Below are 17,196 nucleotides of genomic sequence, written 5' to 3' on the forward strand. Positions count from 1 at the left end.
CGCGGGGCGAAGGCAGACGCTTAACGACTGAGCCCCCCAGGTGCCCCTCACCGGCGCAATTTTAAAAGCCTCGATGCCTAGGCCATACCCCAGACCAATTAAATCAGAATCTCTAAGCTTCGCCATCTACTTAAGTCTTCGCGGACGACTCCAATTGCAGCCAAAGTTGCAAACCCTGCTTTCAAAGGAAGGCGGAAGTCTCGCGACCTTCCCAAGATGGCAGCTACCCTACGGCTTCCGCCTTTATGTGCGCCGGCAGGGGGCGGGCTTTCCAGGAGCGCATGCGTGTAGTTCTCTTCGCTCCCTGTTCCCTCCTCCTCTTTCCCCCGCCTCCATTTTGTTCGCGGACGCTGGGGACGGTGGGAGCAGATCCATTTCCGGGTTGGCAAAAGGGGCGGCGGCGGCGAGAAAGGGAGCTTGCCGGGGAGCGAGCAGGACGGGACGAAGCCAGAGCGGAGGTGGGGGAGGATTCGCTCCCGGGGCTGCTGCGGCCAGGTCGGAAAGAGGCAGAAGAGGCTGGGTACGTCGCTGAGATGATCTGCAGACCTGAGTGGGAGAGCCGGGGGAGGGGGGAATTGGGGCGGGGCTTGAAGAGAGAGAGGGGATATGGGGGGAGGGGCCTGAGGGAGAGAGGGGTCCTGGGGGCGGGGTTGGGGGGGGAATGGAACGGGGGCTGGATCTGAAGAGCCTGGAGTGGGGCGATGGGAATCTAAGTGGGGAGGAGTGGTCGGGAATTGGTGTAGGGCGAGCACTGACTGAAAATGGGAAGGAAGGTTATTGAGAGACAGGAAATAAGGGATCCTGAAGGGTTGGGTAAGGTGAGTAAGACGGTAACTCGGAGTGAGGGACAAGTAACCGTGCGCAAAAAGGGAGATGGGGAGGGAGGACCTGTTGTGAACAGGTAATTAACAGGATGCTCTGAGTGAGGAGGCCACTGTTGACGTTTTGGGGATTGAGTTGAGTGAAAACCAATGGCTCAGAGGATGATTCGGGAAATTGCTTACACTTGAGGGAATCAGAATTGAGGTGCTCATGGGAGCAACCTAGAGTTGAGGGTTCAGTTTGGAGTGGTGTGAAGTGAGGGAAGATGGAAATCTTAAAGTCTTAGACGTGGGCAGTGTGTGGTGTTGAGTTACTGATCAAGAAAGAAAATTCTTGGCCACCTGGGTGGCTCAGTTGGTCAAGCGACTGCCTTCAGCTCCGGTCATGATCCTGGAGTCCCGGGATCGAGTCCCACAGCGGGCTCCCTGCTCAGCAGGGAGTTTGCTTCTCCCTCTGACCCTACCCTCTTTCATGCTCTCTCTCTCTCATTCTCTCTCTCTCTCGCTCAAATAAATAAATAAAAATCTTAAAAAAGAAAAAATTCTTAGAACACTGGGTGAGGAGCTGGAAGAAGCTGGTGTGTACTGGAATTCATATTTTTAAAGGGATTTGAATAATCTGCTTTGGACTCCCCCCCCCTCCCCAGGATCCACCTCCTTTTTCATGGTGTTTTTGCCTTACTCTTTTCTCGATGACTTCCTGAATGTTTTTACTGACTTTTTTCTCCTCTTACAAACCAAAAGAGAACCTCAGGGAATAAGGACTCTTCTAGCATACCTATGGATTTACTAAGTAACTTTGAGGCAAGTCATTAAAGTGTCTCATTTTTTTTTTCCCCCTCTGAAGGACAGGTTTGGTTCCTCTCTGCCTCTAAAAGATTGTATTAACTAAATGGGACCTGTAAAGTGGTTGCAAAGAAGCCATCTCTGAGAACATGATTGAGGTATTGATATTTAGAAGATGTGTGTTTCTTAGTTCCTTCTCAGCCTTGCTGCATATGTTCTGCCAGGGAATAGTTGATTTTGATTTGATACATGTCCAGTTTTTTAACTTTTCTCAAAGCCAACTTTTAGTAGCCCCAAATTTCATATTATTGTGTTACATTGTATTGACTACCATCCAGATGGAGATAGGGAAGTTAGAACTGGGGCTGAATGAGGTTGATTGATGAAGAATGTGAGAGAATTCACTGTTATTTTACTTTTGACAAACACTGACTTTCCTCATGAGCTCTGAGAATTCACTGAAAAATAGTATGCTAGACAGTTGAGTCTTTTGCTTTGGCCCAGGCACGTTGGCCTCATTGCCAGGTGGTGGGGAAGCAGTGTGCTTGTGGACAGTTTTAGTTGCTTTATTGTTAATATATTGAAATCTTGACTATTCCAACTTTTTCTTTGGGCATAATATTCTAAACACTTTGCCCATAGGTGAACTTACTTAATTTAGCTTAGAAGAAGTGTTCCTGAAAGTTTTGGCATTTCTCAGTTCTGACGTGGATTTGCTTAGGAGGGGGCAGTTTCCAATTCTGCCTCATACTTGATATCAGAATAGTGTTTACTTCAGTTGGTACTGATTAGTTATGTGATGTCAGCACAAAGGTGAAATGCAGGGGAAGGTGGAAGGTGGTAAGAACAGTGGAATTTTCAGGTTTCATTAATGGCTTTTAAGAAGGGAAGAGTGAAGTCCTGTTCCTATGGAGAAATTTGTCAGATGTTCTTTCTTGACCTCTTTGGGAGTGTAACCTAGTGTACTTGAGTCTGTTTTTCTGTTGCTCTGAAGTGATTCTGAAAATCATGGGCCGCTGGTTCAGGCTGTTTCAACACACCCTAGTCTTCCTCCTAGCCCCAGTAAGAGCAGGAGGAGCTTCAGGCTATAAAGTATATACCATACACTTACTTGGGCGTAAAAACCTGTGTAATATTTTGCTGTTATTTCAATCACAGGATCTCTTTTTGGTTTGTTTTTCAGAGGGTTTGGAAATAAGTTATGGGGGCTCAGAGGTCTGGGCAGGCTTTTGGTATAGCCTGCTTTAACATATGATTTTCCATTTTTCCTATCCTGTCACGTTTTTCCAGTGCTTTATTTGAGCCAGTCCTAGGTGGAAAATGGCAAATTACACATTTTCCCCTCCTTTTTAGTCTCTGGTGGACCTGTTGTCTGTGTCACAGTTTGATATCCCCAAAGTGAAAGGATTCTTTACTGCTTCAAATGGGGAGGGTGACAGAAGCTGAGCCGCGTTTTCTGGGCCAGAGAATGGATTCTGTCAGAGCAAAGAATAGTTGCAGAGACACAAACTGGGACCTTAAGCTGTGACTAACATTTTGGCAACATGCTTCCCTTTGCCAAATAACTTCTTTTCTTCTCGAGTGTGATTGTTGATCTCCTTCCCAAAGTAGGCTCTTGTTGCTACTGTTCTCCACACAACTCCCGAGCAGAAGTTGGCAGAGGTCCGGTTGATGGACTGTCTTGAGGGATATGCCCCGGATTAGAGTAAATGGGGTGTTCCATGTCAAAATGAGGTTCATTGGCAGATCCTGAGAGCTGCTCTGCAAGGAAATAGAGGCAGTGCTCTTTTCTGAATGTTCTTGCACTCCTTTATGCTTTTTCTAAATTCAAACCTGTTTCTTATTCATCTGCTGATTAAATGCAGAATCATTGCCTCTGCCTAGCTTTCAAAGTCCAGGGCACTGAGGAAAAGAGAGAGAAAGAATTTCCCACATTTTTTTGTTCCACTCTCACTCCCAAGTCTTTTAGCCTAGGGAGCCACAGGCTAAACTCACGAGCACTTCTTGGTATTATTATAGAGGGGTATTTTATTTTATTTTTTATTTCTAGAGTGCACGAGTGGGGAGGGGCAGAGGGAGAGAGAATCTTAAACAGCCTCCACACTGAGCGCCGAGCCCGATGGGGGGGGCTCAATCTCATAACCTTGAGATTATGACCTGAGCCAAAATCAAGAGTCGAACACTTAACTGGCTGAGCCGTCCAGGTGCCCTATAGAGAGTGGTATTTTAAAATGCTGAATAGAACTTACGGAGAGGGGTGCCTGGGTGGCTCATTCGGGTTGAGTGTCCAACTCTTGATCTCAGGGTTGTGAGTTTGAGCCTTGCGTTGGGGTCTGCGCTGGGTGTGGAGCCTACTTTAAAAAAAAACTTCATGGAGAAAAACAGTACTAGTAGGGAAAACAGGTGATTAATTTGCTAGGGTCTGTGTCAGTCTTAGATCTCTTAAGATTTTGGCTTAACATGCAGAAAGAGCATTTGGAGGCAAGTAAGTTACCAAGTTTGAGAGCCAGGAATTGGCTTCTAACTTGCCATATAACATGGCAAAGTTATAACAATTTAGAATGGCTATACTGAGTACTTGGTTCTACTTAGTAAGTGCCTTTTCAGTGTGTTCTACTTAGTAAATACCCTTTTGTTTTTTAGGGGATAATTAGTTGAAGATAACTTTGTCTCCAGTAGGTCTTGGGATGGATTATGAAGATCATTTCTTGCAGTCAATGGCAGTGGCCCTTGTAACATTGGAGATAACTCCAAAACAAATCGTCTGTCTCGTGGCCCTGGATATAGCTTCTTCCTGCCATCGTTAGCCCACACTATTCTGTTCCCCATATGCAGGTTTGGGAAACTAACAGGTTCAGATTCAGAGGTTTTGACTCTGATCCAGGGCTTTGATTGTGGTAACAAACAGGATTATTTGGAGTTGTGTTTAATCTTGTCTCAGATATTTCTTTACTGAAGAATGTCTTGAAGTTTGGCAGATCTGTATATCTAAGGAATGTATATTGATTTCTGTGTCACCTTTCTTATTGGTTTTCAAAAAAATTTTTTAGTTTTTTGAACTTTGTGGATTCAGATTAAGCTCCATTTAGATTTTGAGGCTCTCTGGTGAAAATAATTTGTTCTTAGTCAGTATTTATAATATTTCTTCAGTACAAATTCGTTGACCTACTTTCTAAGCATATAAAAATGCTGAATTCAGTAATCTCTTTTTTCTCCCAATAATCACTTCTTTTTTTTTTTTTTTTAAGATTTTACTTATTTGACAGAGAGACACAGTGAGAGAAGGAACACAAGCAGGGGGAGTGCGAGAGGGAGAAGCAGCCTTCCCGCTGAGCAGGGAGCCTGATGCAGGGCTCAATCCCAGGACCCTGGGATCATGACCCAAGCCGAAGGCAGATGCTGAACGACTGAGCCCCCCAGATGCCCCCCCCAATAATCCCTTCTGACCATGAAAACATTCTCCATATGTCCAAATTGGGACCGTTAGTTGCAAAAGAAGGTGGAAATTTTCTTATAAAGAAGTATAATCTAGTATGGGACAGGCTATCTGAGATTTGTGGATAAGTGAGTTTTCCTTCCGTCCACTTCTGCCTCCCAGTGCTCAGCTAGCAGTCAGGATCACAAAGTCGTTTAACCTCCATCACTGTCTTAGAAATAAGGATAGGACTGTCTTTAGCAAAATTTATTTATTTATTTATTGTTTAAGAAGCTTAATCTTATTTTTAGTAATCTCTACACCCAACGTGGGCTCGAACTCACAACCCTGAGATCAAGAGTTGCACACCCTTCCAACTGAGCAGCCAAGTGCCCCTGGCAAATTTTATTTTTTAAGTAGATAATACATTCCCATGGTTCAAAATTTGAAAATTAAAGAAGAATGTACACTGAATAGTCTGTCTTTTCTGCTTGTGTATTCATCAGTCCAGTTTATCCTCCCAGGGGCAGCTGATGTGTTCAGTTTCTTAAGATCCTTTCCAGAGATGACATATACATATAAAGTGTGTGTGTGTGTGTGTGTGTGTGTGTGTCTGTGTATGTATCTTGCTTTTTCTTGTAAACAAATGTAGCACGCTGTTAGTACTATCAGGGGGAGTGGGAGAGGTGAGAAGCAGGCTTCCCGCTGAGCAGGGAGCCCGATGCAGGGCTCGATCCCAGGACCCCAGGATCATGACCTGAGCCAAAGGCAGATGCTTAACTACTGAGCCACCCAGGTGCCCCAGTACTATCTGCATTTTTGAAAACTTATTTTGGCAGTCATTCCATATAAGCAGTAAGGAGATTTTGGCACCTGCCTTATACTGGTAGACATTTTAAATATTTCCAGTCTTATGCTATTACCAATTATGCTCCAGTGAATAACCATATATATTTGGCTCTTAGCATGCGTGACTGTATCTGTAGGGTAAATTATAAGTAGAATTGCCAAAGCTGATGTGTTTTTAGCCCTGTTGCTCATTTATTTGCCAAGAACTTTTGAGCTCCTACTGTGTGACAAGCACTGTGCTTCATCAGTGAACAGAACTGACTCAGCTCTTGCACTCATGCAGCTGTATGGTCTGGTGGGTAAGACATCCGTTAAACAATAATAAATTACTGCTGCTGTAAATCCTGTGGAAACAGCTAATGGGAAGCCTAACCAGGTTGATTGAGAAACAGTGCAAAGAGGGAATGTCCTTAAGGAATTGACTTTTAAGGCTGAAACCTAAAGGATGGGGGGCAGACCAAAGAGTGTTGCAGATGGAGAGAATGGCGTAGGTGAAGGTCCTGAGGAGGGAAAGAACATGGCTGTTTTGAAGAATTGAAGGAAGTAAGTTCCAGTGTGTCTGGAGCTTGAGGAGTGAGAAGCAGAGAGGTAGGAGGTAAGGCTTCAGGGATGTGAGGTCTCCAAAAAAAACCACATAAATAACAGTGGATTTTGAGCCCAGTCTTTACAGGAGAGATTTTTTTTTTTTAAAGATTTTATTTATTTATTCATGAGATTTTATTTTTATTTATTCATGAGAGACAGAGAGAGAGAGAAGCAGAGGGAGAAGCAGGCTCCCAAGGAGCAGGGAGCCCGATGCGGGACTCGATCCCAGGACCCTGGGATCATGACCTGAGCCGAAGGCAGACGCTTAACCATCTGAGCCACCCAGGCGCCCCAGGAGAGATTTTTTTTAAATTAACATATAATGTAGTATTGGTTTCAGGGGTACAGGCCTGTGGTTCATCAGTCTTAACACATAGCACTCACCACAACATCCCCTCCCCAGTGCCCATCACCCAGCCACTCCATCCCCCCACTCCCCTCCCCTCCCCTCCAGCAGCCCTCAGTTTGTTTCCTGAAATTAAGAATCTCTTATGGTTTGTAGGAGAGATTTTTTTTTGTCAGTTTTTTTCACAGATACTAATTTACTAGTGTTGATGCTGAAATCATCTGTGTCGTAAAGAAATCTGATGCTTGTACAATGGAACATGTTTTCTGTAAGAACCTTTTTGGGGTGGCTGAGTGATGGACACTGGGAGGCGCATGTGCTATGGTGAGCGCTGTGAATTGTGTAAGACTGATGAATCACAGACCTGTACCCCTGAAACAATGTATGTTAATTTTTAAAAAATGGAGAAAAAAAAACTTTTTTGGATAAAGGCTTTTCTTTTAGTCTTGATTTCTCTTAGGTCCAGCAAGCACCCAGTCTTGTCAGATTATGGGGGATGATGAGATGGTTAGTTTCCCACACCTGCTATTTAGGAACAGAAAACCTATTTACTTCTTGAGAATATTGACTTTTTTGTAAGCCTCATAGGGCCAGAGAGAGAGCACAGATGTTCACATTATGAACTGGTGAATATAATACTCTGTCGTACCCATTATCTAGGCCGTATGTCTTAACATGATGCATAACTCTTGTTGGACGTACAAATGAATCAGTAGCCCAAGGGGTCATTATAACTCTGAATATATGAAAGCATTTTTAACTGCAAGTGTATTGACTTCTGTTCAGAAATCACAGTACTCTTGCTCAAAGCCCAGATGGTCCTGTTTGATTTAGTACCTTTCCTGTGTAATTGGATGAGCTTGCCCTGTTTTCATAACTTAAAGTAGAATCTTGGTTTAGCAGCCCAACACTAGCGAGCAAGGAATGAAAATGTGCAAATTTTTCTAGCATTTCAGCAAGAAGCGTCTGTGTATCTGATGGCTTAAGGGCATTAGAGTGGGAGAAGAGACTCCTCAACAATGAAAGTGACAGCTTTGTTATTAGATTATCTGTGGTGAGTTGGGACTTAATATATTATCTTTGAAATGAGGCGTGACACCTCTCTCCATGTGAAGTCTGGATCAACATTTTATGGAGCATCTGTTTAAGTTTTCTTTCAGGCCTTTTCTAATGGAGACTGTCATCACTGGATTTGCCTTCTGACTGTTCTCTGTATAGGCTTTTTCACTTGTCTGTCTGGGGCGTGTGGAATGAAGGCTGGCACATGGAAGCTGAGGCCTGGTCACATGAGACATGGCTACCCTACAGTGAGAAGAGCCGTTTTTTGTCATCAGTGACTAGGTTTCAGCCTCCCTTGTAAGCAGCCTTTTAATCTAATTAAGTTTCTTTAAAACAGTTTCTTGGAACTTCTAGAGATATTTTGACCACAGATATTGGTTGTTTTTGTTTTTCAGTTAATTGTGTTAAATCGAAAACAAAACCTAAAAAAGGAGCTAAGGTAATTGATTTTAAGATCTGTCCTTCTGTTTTTGTGCCTACTTTTGAAATTAATTTTGGTCATGATTTTTTTTAAGATTTTTATTTATTTGACAAAGAGAGGCACAGCGAGAAAGGGAACACAAGCAAAGGGAGTGGGAGAGGGAGAAGCAGGCCTCCTGCAGAGCAGGGAGCCCGATGCGGGGCTGGATCCCAGGACCCTTGGGATCATGACCTGAGCCGAAGGCAGACGCTTAATGACTGAGCCACCCAGGTGCCCCTTGGTCATGATTTCTTATAGTGACCTGGAAGTTCCTCACATATCTGACATGTGGTACACTCTGCGGTGGTGAACGTTTTTAGGTGACAACCAGGCTGTGGCAGAGATTGAGGTCACATTAGGCAGCCTGCTTTCATTAGAGTTGAATCTGAGATGCAGGTTCTAGAATTAAGCATAATGGCCTTTTAATTATTTTGGTTGGTTTGGGATTTTCTGCTGTTCTTAATTACATTGGTAACAGATCCATTACAGACCTTATGTTTTGAAATTTTGGTCAGTCTGAAGTTTGGTTTTGCTTATACAATGTTAGGATTTTTTGGTTTTTAGTAATTAAATGTTTGGATTTTTTAATTTTCATAGTAAGAATACATAATTTAAACATTCAATAGTACTAGAAGACTTACAATTAAAAGAACAGCTGCTCCATCTTTCCTTAACTGTCCTCAGTCACTTTTAATACTTCAGTGGTTTTTTTTCTGATGCATATTATTTCCATATTTTTACATAGTATGCTTATAGTATGCTTATACAGTATGCTTATACTGTTATTTCTTGTTTTTTCCAGTCTTAGATATTATCTGTTGAATTTCTGCTATGGAAGATGATTTTGCATTTTTTGAAGATTTTTTTAAAAGATCACGTATTTATTTTATATATAGCAAGAAAGCGTGCACACACATGTACAAGTGGAGTGGGGTGGGGGGGAAGGGCAGAGGGAGAGTGGGAGAAGCAGACTACCCACCGAGCGTGGAGCTCAACACAGGGCTTGATCCCACGACCCCTGAAATCATGACCCAAACTGAAATCAAGAGTGGGATGCCTGACTGAGCCACCCAGGTGCCCCAAAGATTTTTTTATTTTTTTATTTTTAAGTAATCTCTACACCCAATGTGAGGCTCAAACTTAACCCTGAGATCAAGAGTCACATGCTCTACCAACTGAGCCAGCCAGGTGCCTCTGATTTTGCATTCTTATACTACTAGCTACCCTCAACCCTTCCTGCTATCCTTTTTTTTTAAGATTGATTTATTTATTTTGAGAGAGTGAGAATGAGAGAGAGAGAGAGAGCACATGAGAGGGGGGAGGGTTAGAGGGAGAAGCAGACTCCCCGCCGAGCAGGGAGCCCGATGCGGGACTCGATCCCGGGACTCCAGGATCATGACCTGAGCCGAAGGCAGTCGCTTAACCAACTGAGCCACCCAGGCGACCCCCTTCCTGCTATCCTAATACAGTTTTGATTAAATCAATATTTTGTATGTTTTTATATGTCAGGGTTCAATCAGAAAAACAAACCATTCTTGATATTTCAAAGAGGATATTAGATGCTTACAAAATCAGTGGAAGGTCATGGGAATGCCACCTTGCAGGGATTCCAAAGAAACTGCTACTATTAATAATCTTTGCTATCTTAAACACCAAAGCAGGCAATTTGTAGAATATTGGAAACTTGCAAAACCACATGACTGGGGCGCCTGGGTGGCTCAGTTGGTTAAGCGACTGCCTTCAGCTCAGGTCATGATCCTGGAGTCCTGGGATCGAGTCCCACATCAGGCTCCCTGCTCAGCGGGGAGTCTGCTTCTCCCTCTGACCCTCTGCCCTCTCGTGCTCTCTCTCTCATTCTCTCTCTCTCAAATAAATAAATAAAATCTTTAAAAAAAACCAAAACAAACCACATGTCTGTCATCTGTTAGAGGCCACACACCTGCTTATTGCTATTAGAAGAGCAATAATGGCACATACCTTCCTTACATCTTCTAGGTCTTGAATGAATGACTCTGTACTGATGGAAGTTAAACCACAACCCCGGGGCGCCTGGGTGGCTCAGTCGTTAAGCATCTGCCTTCCGCTCAGGTCATGATCCCAGGGTCCTGGAATCGAGCCCCGCATAGGGCGCCCCGCTCGGCGGGAAGCCTGCTTCTCCCTCTCCCACTCCCCCTGCTTATGTTCCCTCTCTCGCTGTGTCTCTCTCTGTCAAATAAATAAATAAAATCTTCAAAAAAACAAAACAAAACAAAACCACAACCCCATTGAAAGAGCATTCTGGGCAATGTAGTTCCCAGGTTTTCAGTCTCCCCTTCTGTCCACCATGAGCCAGAAAGAGGGTAGAGGTAAATATAGCCTAAAGAAGAAAAATTGACGTCCAATATAATGACTGTCTGTACTGTGATTATACTGTATTTCCTTACACATTTTCCCTTTAAATATAATAATCACCATTCTTTCTTTTTCTTTTTTTCTTCCTTCCTTCTGCTTGATTTATTGAGTATCAATCGCTGATTCATCCCTAAACTCTGGCAAAGTATAAATCTCTTTTCAGTACAAATACTTTAGTGGACCCTCTTTTGGAGTCTTTATGAAAAAGGGTTCCATTGGAGGGGGTGCATTTTGGGGGGCCTTGCATGTTTCTGCCCACACACTGGTTGGAAGTTTGACTAGATATAAAATGTTATATTGGAGATGGCATTTCTTTGGAAATTTTAAGCCTCGTTTTGTGGTCTAACTTAATAGTAGTATTGTGAAGTTTGATGTTACTCTGATTCTGGATTCTTGTATGGAATTTGTTGTTGTTGTTTTTTTAAGATTTTATTTATTTGACAGAGACACAGCAAGAGAGGGAACACAAACAGGGGGACTGGGAGAGGGAGAAGCAGGCTTCCTGCCGAGCAGGGAGCCTGATGCGGGGCTCTATCCCAGGATCATGACCTCAGCCGAAGGCAGATGCTTAATGACTGAGCCACCCAGGCACCCCTGGAATTTATTTTTTCTTTGAAAGATTTTAAGGTGTTGTCTTTACCCCAGGTGTTCTGAAATACAATGATATGTGACTGTGTACCTTTGTGTGACTATTCTAAAATTCATCATGTTTGGCATTCAGTGAGCCTTTTCAGTCTGAAGTGTATTTCGATCTGTCCTGGGAAATTTTCTTTTATTATATTTTTGATAATGTATTCTTTGATAGTTCTTTCCTTTGTCTTTCTGGGAACCCCTGTTATCCAGATGGTGAAATTCCTACACTGGTCCTCTTAATTTTTTTTTTCCTCGTGATTTTGTCTTTTTTTTTTTCTCATTCAGTTTTCAGATATTCTGAGTTTTTTCTTCCAGCTCTTCTATTGTATTTTTAGTATTTGCTATTGATGTTCTAAATTTCCAGGAGCTTTTTGTTCTCAGAATTTATATATAAGTATTTTTACACATTGTTAGGAATTCGGTTTTGTTTACTTTGATTCCTGTCTTTTCTGTTAGAGATTTTCTTCAAATATCTGGTAATTTTTGGCTGTCTGTTTACTTTTGAGAATGAGGCACTTACAAGCTCTGAGTGTGGAGCCCTGGCTCATTAAGTGGTAGGCATTCACCATAGATTGTATTGGCAGCTGGTCATTTTCCTTGGAGAGGACTCCTGTAGTCTCCTGCTAGAGAAAGACAAGCCCAGCAGCAGGTGTTTTGGAGCCAAGTGGGGGAACAGAGCTGGGGAAGGAAAGAGGTCTCATCGTTGAGTAGATAGAGGTTCACTTGATCTCCCTATTTTCAGTATGGTACTCCTGCCCTAGGCTGTAACTGCTTACTTGGTTCAGAGGCCCTCTGCCTGGCAGCACGGGCAAGGGAAAGAGGGGATCTCTTTCTTACATAAGACTTTCAATCAGTTCTCCTGTTCTAGCCCCTCTGACTCCCCTTTGTTCAGAGGTGCCTTCAGTTTCTGAGCTTTTTCTGAGTTCTGTGGTGGGAATTTACTTTTTGCTGCAAGCGTTTTAACTTTTTCCTTTCTGCAAGGTTACTTGTCACTAGTGCATGTGCCTTCCAGCTTCCAAAATTTTGTTGACATCTTTCTGCTGTTGCATCGTTTTCCATTTACTTTGTTTTTTAAGGCTTATGCCTTTAAAAACATCCCTTTGCTGTCATTTTAATGGCGTTTCATGAGGGAACACTGATAAATGCCTTCCACACATTTATGTTTAACCAGCATATTCATCAGCTTTTCCTTGCTGCTCTCCATTCAGTCACAATAGTGTTGGTGTAATTGAGTACTAATACTCCTTCAGAACACTGTTTTTCAGACTTCCCTAAGACCGAGAATTACTTAAGGTGCTTGTTGAATATATAGATCTCTTTGCTGGAAGATTTCTGATTTTTTTTTTTTTAAGATTTTATTTATTTATTTGACAGAGACACAGCGAGAGAGGGAGCACAAGCAGGGGGAGTGGGAGAGGGAGAAGCAGGCTTCCCGCTGAGCAGGGAGCCCGATGCGGGGCTCGATCCCAGGACCCTGGGATCATGACCTGAACCGAAGGCAGACACTTAATGATTGAGTCACCCAGCACCCCAGATTGCTGATTTTAGTAGGTCTAGATTAGGACCCTGGCATGCGTGCGTGCGTGCGTGTGTGTGTGTGTGTGTGTGTGTGTGTGTTTAAGATTTTATTTATTTATTTGACAGAGACACAGTGAGAGAGGGAACACAAGCAGGGGGAGTGGGAGAGGGAGAAGCAGGTTTCCCGCCGAGCAGGGAGCCCGATGCGGGGCTCAATCCCAGGACCCTGGGATCATGACGCAAGCTGAAGGCAGACGCTTAACGATTGAGCCACCCAGGCGCCCCATGCGTGTGTGTTTTAAACAGATACCCTAAGATGGGTTTTATCTTCAGGCAAGTTTGGAAACTGTTTTAGAAGGGTCTTCTAAACCTTTATTACTCCCAAGTCTCTGAGGCAAACTCCTCCGGCTCCACCTAATACTGCTTTTGTATTCAGACTGTGTTTTAGTCTGTCCGGCATTGGTCTGGATTTCTAAATTATTGTGTCCTTCATCTGGTTAACTCCTCTCTTCTCTGGTGAAAAGCTTACTGATGTTAATAACTTTGGCCTTGTGTGACTCCCATTTTTTTTTAGCCAGCACTTCTAGACTCATTGCTTGGTTGCTTGGTTCCTGGCCTGTGTGGGTGGGGAGGAAGTATTAGTTATGAACATTGAGCTACTCTCTGCATCATTTCACTGTCTAAATCCAAGAATCTGTTAAATTTTTTTTGAAGTGTAAAATTGACTCAGGCTTTGAAAACAGATGTACTAATTATCTGCCTTGGATTTATGCAGCATCATTTTTGGAGATATTAAAAGCTGTGATTTGAAGTTTGTTTTTAACTTTGATAATATGAAAGGGCACATTCTCTTCTCCTTCTTGTATTATGGATCCCTAAGGCCCAGAAAAGAAAAATGGCTGTACCTTTTACTACCAGTCTGTAAGGCATCTGGAAATGAGGTGTTTGCAGCTGCTCCTTGGTTGCTGTGAATTGCTTGGCAGTCATGAACCAAATAGTGCATGTCTTACAGTGTTGTAGAGGCCAAGTGTAGGATCCTAGTTCTTAGTTCTTGGAAATCTTGTGGCTGTTACTAGCCAAAATATAGCCCAAGGAAGTCATGCTGGCTCTGACATGGAGCTGATTTACATTCTAAGATGAACAGCTCCATAGAAACAGCAAGTTCCTGTGAAACAGTTTTGGTGAGTGAAGTCACGAAAACAGTGTGAAATCTAAAGTATTACTGTCTCACAGATTATTGATCACTGGCTGTGTTATGAAGCACTACTTTGAACTGTTACTGATTCTGAAACTGATTTACTGCAGTTGACTATTTCTGTACACCTTCCCCCACTTTTCCAATACTTTAGTGTTTTCACGTTAACAGGATTTTCTCTTTGCTTTGAGGGGTGTAGTAGGGGCCGATGATGTTTGGTGAGGCCACTCCCTAATCTCTGTTTAGGATGATTTTCAGACATTTAATTTACAGTTTCTCTTGCCTTAATTAATCTCTAGCCATCTTTTTTTATGAAGCCATTCTTTGCAGCTGTGGTTATTTATTTGAACATAAGAATAGACTTCTCATTGATTTGTCATCATTTTAGATAAGAGGACTTGGCTCCTGAGTATGTGGGAATAACCCATGGTATCTAATATTTACTATATCAAGTAGTATGTGACTAAGTAGACTTCTGAGTTTATGTTTTTAGGGCTTTATTTAATTAATTTATTTGTTTAATTTATTTATTTGACAGAGACAGAGAGAGAGCACAAGCAGGGGGAGCAGCAGAGGGAGAGGGAGAAGCAGGCATCCTGCTGAGCAGGGAGCCCGATTCGAGGGTGGATCCCAGGACGCTGGGATCATGACCTGAGCCAAAGGCAGACACTTAACCGACTGAGCCACCCAGGCACCCTATTTATTTATTTTAAAGATTTTATTTATTTACTTGAGAGAGAGAGCACAGAGGGAGAAGGAGAAGCAGACCCCCACTGAGCAGGGAGCCCAATGTGGGGCTTGATCCCAGGATTCTGGGATCATGACCTGAGCCAAAGGCAGACACTTAACTAACTGAGCCACCCAGGTGTCCCTGTTTCTAGGGATTTTAAACAAATCTAGGACAAGAGGAGTGTCACAGGAGGAAAAGCTGCATCGTTGGGATGTATACTTAACGTTTCTTATTAGAGAAATTATATTGAAAGGATTTCATCATACAGTTACATATCTTTATTCTACGTCTTTTCTCTTTCAGGCTTGTGTGCTGCTTGTAACAGTGAAAGATCATTGATGTGGAGAGTAAAACATTCAGGTTTAGTTGTAGAAGTTGTAGGATTTTCAGTTTAAATATTCATGGTGCATATGTGATTTTTTTTTTTTTATTACTTGTTTTGGATCAATCAGATTTGCTGCATAGTTGAATTTCCATGATGGAAAATGCCTGCAGTTGGAAAAATGATTTTTTTCCCCTTCGTGGAGTAACCTTGGAGTTTTAATTAATTCCATCTCTGTGCATGACAGAAATATGTTTCACCAGAGGTTTGACTGAATTGAATTTCAAGGGGAAGGTAGCACATTCTGCATTGAGAGAAGAGGGCTGTGGATTATTTTTAAAACTATATAAAGCTGTTTTTGCATGGGTTGGGGGAAGGGTGGTAAGGTATCTGTAACATGAAAGTTATTCTAGTCTGTTTCTTTTTATTTAGAGAAACCAAAATGCTTTAGTGGAAGCCCTCCACCATATTCTGTCCTAGAACACATAAAGGCGTGTTCATAAGTCTGTGTTGACATCAGTTCCCACGTAATTATAGGAACCTGTTTGGCTCCTGCTGTTTGTCAGTCTCCTGGAGTGGCACGTGAATACTCTTAGGTAGCTCCTGGCACTTGTCCCATGTTGGGGTTCTTCGGTTTGGGAACTGGATGCCATTGTGGTTACCGTGGTAGTGAACTCCTACCTTGCCATGCTGTACTGCTTTTCAGGAGCAAAACTGAAGGGCAGGTGGACAGGCAGACATTATCGTCAGGTGATTTTTAACCCTGGAAGGCTTCCAGTTAGTATCTGGGTCCCTAGCTGTGCTTAAACCAAGCGGTCAAGTACAGTCTGTGGGGTTAATCAATCAATAACTGATTGAACTTGTTTACTTTGGGTGTGGAACTGTTAGTTGGTTTAAACTCCTTTGGTACAGACATATTGGACAGAGAAGGATACTACTTTTAAGGGGTTTGGAGAACGGCCTGTAAGGTCTCCCACTCTCGTCTGTGATCTGTTCTAGCTACCCTGGCTTTCTCGTTCTCTCGCCAGGTCATGCTCCTTCCCATCTCGGGCTTTTTACTTGCTGTTTTTTAATTCTTCTTGGAGTGCTCTTCCCCCAGATGTTCATAGGGGTTGCTCTGCTCATGGAGAGACTTCTTTGTGGAGAGCCAGCCCCCCTCCCTGCAACCCTATCTAAGAGAACATTCCTCCATACTCCTACTTTCACCCTTCATGATTTTTTTTTCATTCTTTTTATCAGTAACTGAGATAGGAGATATTATTTGTTTTCTTGTTTATCTCTTCCACTAGAATGTAAGCCCCAGGATTGTAGAAACTTGTTCAGCCTCTAGAACTGGGTTTATCAACCTCAGCATTATTGACATTTTGGACTAGATAATTCTTTGTTGCGGGGGGGCTGTCCTAGGAATTATAGAATGTTTTCTATCCACTAGAGGCCAGTAACACCCCCTAGTCATGATAATCAAAAATGTCTCTAGACATTGCCGCATGTCTCCTGGGAGACAGAATCATTCCCCTCAGGACCATTGTTACACAACAATGCTTTGGCACCTAGTGGGTGCTTAAGAAATATTTATTGAATGGATTAAGTGATGGGTGCTCAATAAATATTCACTGGATGATAAATTCATGAATGAATGAATTCAGCAAGTTAAAAACGTTTGGAGCACTAAACCAAGCACATATCCTCCTTGTTTCTTCCTTTTCTTTTTCTTTTTTTAGATTTTATTTATTTGTCAAAGAGAACACATGCTTGCACAAGCAGGGGGAGCAGCAGGCAGAGGGAGAGGGAGAAGCAGGCTTCCCCGTTGAGCAAAGAACCTGATGTGGGGATTGATCCCAGGACCCTGGGATCATGACCTGAGCCTAAGGCAGACACTTAACCGACTGAGCCATGCAGGCGCCCCTCATTTTGAACTTGTTTGATGTGAATGTTTCTAGGGTTTGTTGTGTGGTTATGAACATTTGATTCATTAATGGGTTTTAATGTCTGTGCTTGGAAAGTCTTGCCACCCCACCTACTTGGATTATTAAACCCACATTAGGCAAGGCTGTGGTTCCTTCTGGCTGGGATTAAAGTACATCAA

General features: G+C 42.8%; 1 protein-coding gene across 2 annotated transcripts in view; it reads left to right on the forward strand.

Annotated features, from left to right (window-relative positions):
* The first annotated feature begins 331 nt into the window (after positions 1 to 331).
* WIPF2 (WAS/WASL interacting protein family member 2) overlaps positions 332 to 17,196 on the forward strand; it is a 50,815-nt gene continuing 33,950 nt past the window's right edge. The window contains exon 1 of one of the 2 annotated variants that reach the window (XM_025859427.2): positions 332 to 520. The gene's annotated coding sequence lies outside the window, so the exon portion shown is untranslated. Of the gene's footprint in view, positions 521 to 706; positions 819 to 17,196 lie in introns of those variants that run through there. The other variant, XM_073883889.1, reaches the window with a different exon arrangement.

The sequence above is a fragment of the Callorhinus ursinus genome, unplaced genomic scaffold (genome assembly GCF_003265705.2).
Source record: "Callorhinus ursinus isolate GAN/ISIS: 27379988/994484 unplaced genomic scaffold, GSC_fseal_2.0 scaffold52, whole genome shotgun sequence".
Taxonomy (NCBI): Eukaryota; Metazoa; Chordata; class Mammalia; order Carnivora; family Otariidae; genus Callorhinus; species Callorhinus ursinus.